General features: G+C 35.5%; 1 protein-coding gene and 1 long non-coding RNA gene across 11 annotated transcripts in view; one reads left to right on the forward strand and one right to left on the reverse strand.

Moving 5' to 3' along the window:
• LOC136828133 (carboxypeptidase N subunit 2-like) overlaps positions 1 to 5,000 on the forward strand; it is an 849,326-nt gene that overhangs the window by 802,047 nt on the left and 42,279 nt on the right. The window lies entirely within an intron of this gene.
• The window catches only part of LOC136828135 (uncharacterized), an 85,098-nt gene continuing 81,178 nt past the window's right edge, over positions 1,081 to 5,000 (reverse strand). Inside the window, exon 3 of the long non-coding RNA XR_010849937.1 lies at positions 1,081 to 1,211. This is a non-coding gene — a long non-coding RNA (uncharacterized lncRNA). The remainder of the gene's footprint in view (positions 1,212 to 5,000) is intronic.

The raw sequence follows: 5,000 nt of genomic DNA on the forward strand, positions 1-5,000 counted from the left end.
ATACTTTTTGGTCATTAATATCATACTTTTTGTTTTTATAACCGAAGCAAGGTTTTTATTAAAGTCCATTACATGATGGAAGTCTAAGATCTTAAAGTCGGTTTCTTTCATTGTAAAGTTCATTGATTTTTAAAATCTGATAACTAACTTCGTTGAAGTCAATCTTTTTATTGAAATAAAATTTTTATGTTACCTTTTCTGAATGGTAAGATATTTCAACTTTTTGGAAGTTTTATTTTTATAAAAAAAAATATGCATTGTCGAGTGCATATACAATCCTGGCGAGAGTTAGAAAAGGTAAGATGTTTCAACTTTTTGGAAGTTTTATTTTTTTTATAAAAAAAAAAAAATATGCATTGTCGAGTGCATAATCCTGACCAGAGTTCATCCAAGTGGAAACTCTTCTGATAATGATAAAGTATTGGATTTTGGAAATTACGGATAATAAGACAAGCTATCAAAAAAGGTATGGCGACGATATATATATATTTTGAGTCCCTCGCTTCCTTGTCAAACCCGCGAGAAGAAGAATCGCGTACCAGACGTGTTCTTCTGCAGAGAGGTGGACATTCGCAGAGTTTAAAATAATCGTAAAGCCAGACGATGTTGCATTCTTCCATTTCCCCTTGCAATATAGATCGTAGTGATGGTTGATTGTTGGCTTATTTCTATTAGCATATCCCGTTAGAGTCACAAGGTAGGAGCAGCAATGCTGACTTCGACCTTTTGGAAATAAAGTTGTTGTTCTTCCTGTTGGCAGTAATCTGAAGTGGTGTAACTTCTTGGTTTTGAAAGTTGTTGTTCTTCCTGTCGGCAGTAATCTGAAGTGGTTCAACTTCTTGGTCTTAAAGTTTGTTGTTTTTCCTGTTGGCAGCAATTGGAACTTTTGGTTTTAAAGTTGTTGTTCTTCCTGTTGGCAGCAATCTGAAGTGGTTCAACTTCTTGGTTTTAAAGTTGTTGTTCTTCCTGTTGGCAGTAATCTGAAGTGGTTCAGCTTCTTGATTTTAAAGAAGTTGTTCTTCCTGTTGGCAGTAATCTGAAGTGGTTCAACCTCTTGATTTTAAAGAAGTTGTTCTTCCTGTTGGCAGCAATCTGAAAGTTGTTCAGCTTCTTGGTTTTAAAGAAGTTGTTCTTCCTGTTGGCAGTAATCTGAAGTAGTTTAAGTTCTTGGTTTAGAAGCGAAATCGACGGCAGTCAGTGATTACGCATACCTGAAAAACAAAATTATTATTAGTGTATATTATCACTTTATTGTAAAAGTCTGAAAGAACAGAATTATTAATAGTATGCTATGGTTTATGAAGTAACTTTATTGTATAAGTCAAATATATATCAGTTCATTTATATTGATCGTTCGTTCCTTATATCAAAAAATATATATCAGTTGCGTAATTAATGTTGTTAAGAGTGGTTAATGAATAATTCATTCTCTCTCTCTCTCTCTCTCTCTCTCTCTCTCTCTGACTCAGCTACTTCCTCCCTTTGTGAGTATGCTTGTGCTGCCATTTGGCTTAGAGGCAAAAGACTAATTGGTCCGCGAGCGACCCAAGAGAACACAGCCACCCAACCAACTACCAAGAGGGGAAGTGGAGGGGAATGGGTAGGAGAGGGGGAGAATGGAAGGGGAAGGGGAAGTGGAGGGAGATGAGGGGAGAGTGAAGGGGTAAGGAAGGAGAAAAGGAGGGGAGGGGGAAAGGAAGAGGATGGGAAAAGGGGTAGGGCGAAGAAGGGGAAGGGGAAAAAGGGTAGGGGAAGGGGAAATGGGTAGGGGAAGAAGGGAGGAAAGGAAAAAGGGTAGGGGAAGGGTAGGGGAAGAAGAAGGGGAAAATGGGTAGGGGAAGAAAAAGGGGAAGGGGAAATGGGTAGGGAAGGGGAAAATGGGTAGGGGAAGAAGAAGGGGAAGGGGAAAATGGGTAGGGAAAGAAGAAGGGGAAGAGGTCTTTCAGAGCCCCTGAATTCCCTCGGGTAAAAAACCTTTATAATAATATGACCTTAAAAGCCTAGAGAGCTCCAAGTCCCTAGTAATCTTCAACATAGAGCTTTAGAGGCGACCTCTAAAGCTCTAAGCTATAGGGCTCGTGTGAAGTTGTCGGCTTAATTCCGGGGATCGAGCCGAGTTTGTCCAGGGAGGGCTTTACTTTAACCACATGTGGTAAGAGAGAGAGAGAGAGAGAGAGAGAGAGAGAGAGAGAGAGAAGGAGGACGGGTATTATGGGAATGCTGATGTTCACAAACCACGTAATGTTGGTCACAAGATACTACAGAACGGTAGGAGAGAGAGAGAGAGAGAGAGAGAGAGAGAGAGAGAGAGAGAGAGAGAGAGAGAGAGAGAGATTTCAATTCTGTTTCAAGTTTGTTGCTGACTAGTTTTAGTGTTAAAGCAAATCTCAGTTTTAACTTGACACGTTCCCATTGTTTTTTATTGGTATTGACAAAGCAATATTATTTAAAAAAAAAATAACTGTTAGAATGTTTGAATGTTTACATTGTTGGCACAAATATTATTTATAGTTCCACACAATCATTTGCAATGGATTTAAAAGACATTTTACAGTACAGCTTATAAATTAAATTGTCTTCATATTGAGATTTAAAAATATTTAATATTTGAAGTAATTGAAGTTATATTTTAAGATTTTGCTATCATTTAAAAGACATTTTATAGTACAGTTTTAAATTAAATTGTCTTCATATTGAGATTTAAAAATATTTTATATTTGAAGTAATTGAAGTTATGTTTGAAGATTTTGCTAGTCAAGTAATTTAATCCGGAAACAGTTATATAATTATATAATTATTAATTATTGTCTCAATTAATTAAGTCTTTTTAATATACTTAAGCCCTTTCATAACTGTCATTAAATTTAACTGTCTAATAATGTCAAGAAATTAAAAAATATATATATGAAATAAATTTAGCTTTATAAATAATATTAAGAAATTAAACATTTAATTGTCTAATAATATTTTTAAAAATCAAATAAATTGAAACAATACAAACTCTCATATTAATCGATTTTAACATCAATCGCCATAGCAGATCTCTTCTTACCCTTGAAATGCAAATACGGACGAGTAGACACACGAACACGAACCGTTTTCCGCCCGCGCCAGCCAAGCGGAGCTGAACGCGACTCTTGAATATGCAGTTTGCTTTAGCATGGCCGGGCGCAGGGAACAAAGCTTCTATTTATTATGCATCGTTGCCTGTTGAGTTAATGCAGTTTACAGACCATTTCTCTCTCTCTCTCTCTCTCTCTCTCTCTCTCTCTCTCTCTCTCTCTCTCTCTCTCTCTCTCTCTCTCTCTCTCTCTCTCTCTCTCGTGTCGTAGTGTAACTTTTTCGTTCGTCATTTCGGTATGTCTTGATTTTTGCAAAATAGGGTTTTACACTTGCTGTATGTAGCTTCAGGAATCCTCAAAGAAATTCCATTTGGAATAAACTTGTCTGGGATATTTTTAAATAAAATCCATTTGGAATAAACAAAAATATTCCATTTGGAATAAACATCTCCGGGATGTTTTAAAATAAAATCCATTTGGAATAAACATGTCTGGGATATTTGTAAATAAAATCAATTTGGAATGGAATAAACACGTCTGGGGTATTTTTAAATAAAATCAATTTGGAATAAACATAAAAGCTCCATCTGGAATAAACATGTCTGGGATATTTTTAAATAAAATCAATTTGGAATAAACATAAAAATTCCATTTGGAATAAGTCTGGGATATTTTAAAATAAAATCTATTTGGAAACAAATTTGTGACAATTTTATCATCATGGAAGAAATTAGTCCTCTTTTCATTATAATTTTAACAAGAGGTACCTTATTTATTTTTATTATCCAGTGATTTTATTCCAAAGTGCTTTGTCATCATTAATAAGTGACAAAGCTGTATGACAAAGCAACTGTTTGTATCCTTAATATGTGACAAAGCTGTATGACAAAGCAATTGTTTAGACCCTTAATAAGTGACAAATCTGTATGACAAAGCAACTGTGTATGACAAAGCAACTGTTTAGACCCTTAATAAGTGACAAATCTGTATGACAAAGCAACTGTTTAGACCCTTAATAAGTGACAAATCTGTATGACAAAGCAACTGTGTATGACAAAGCAACTGTTTAGACCCTTAATAAGTGACAAATCTGTATGACAAAGCAACTGTTTAGACCTTTAATAAGTGACAAATCTGTATGACAAAGCAGCTGTTTAGCCCCTTAATAAGTGATGTATGACAAAGCAACTGTTTAGACCCTTACTGTATAGAAAAGCAACTGTTTAGATCCTTAATAAGTGACAAAGCTGTATGACAAAGCAACTGTTTAGACCTTACTGTATGACAAAGCAGCTGTTTGGATCCTTAATAAATGACAAAGCTGTATGACAAAGCAACTGTTTAGACCCCTAATAAGTGACAAATCTATATGACAAAGTAACTGTTTAGACCCTTACTGTATGACAAAGCAACCTGTATGACAGAGCAACTGTTTAGCCCCTTAATAAGTGATGTATGACAAAGCAACTGTTTAGACTCTTACTGTAAAAAAGCAACTGTTTAGACCCTTACTGTATGACAAAGCAACTGTTTAGACCTCTTACTGTATGACAAAGCAACTGTTTAGACCCTTAACAAGTGACAAAGCTGTATGACAAAGCAACTGTTTAGACCCTAACAAGTGACAAAGCTGTATGACAAAGCAACTGTTTAGACCCTTAACAAGTGACAAAGCTGTATGACAAAGCAACTGTTTAGACCCTTAACAAGTGACAAAGCTGTATGACAAAGCAACTGTTTAGACCCTTAACAAGTGACAAAGCTGTATGACAAAGCAACTGTTTAGACCCTTAACAAGTGACAAAGCTGTATGACAAAGCAACTGTTTAGACCCTTAACAAGTGACAAAGCTGTATGACAAAGCAACTGTTTAGACCCTTAATAAGTGACAAAGCAACTTGTTTAGATCCTTAATAAGCGACAAAACTGTATAACAAA

This window comes from Macrobrachium rosenbergii, chromosome 42 (genome assembly GCF_040412425.1).
Source record: "Macrobrachium rosenbergii isolate ZJJX-2024 chromosome 42, ASM4041242v1, whole genome shotgun sequence".
In the NCBI taxonomy this organism is placed as follows: Eukaryota; Metazoa; Arthropoda; class Malacostraca; order Decapoda; family Palaemonidae; genus Macrobrachium; species Macrobrachium rosenbergii.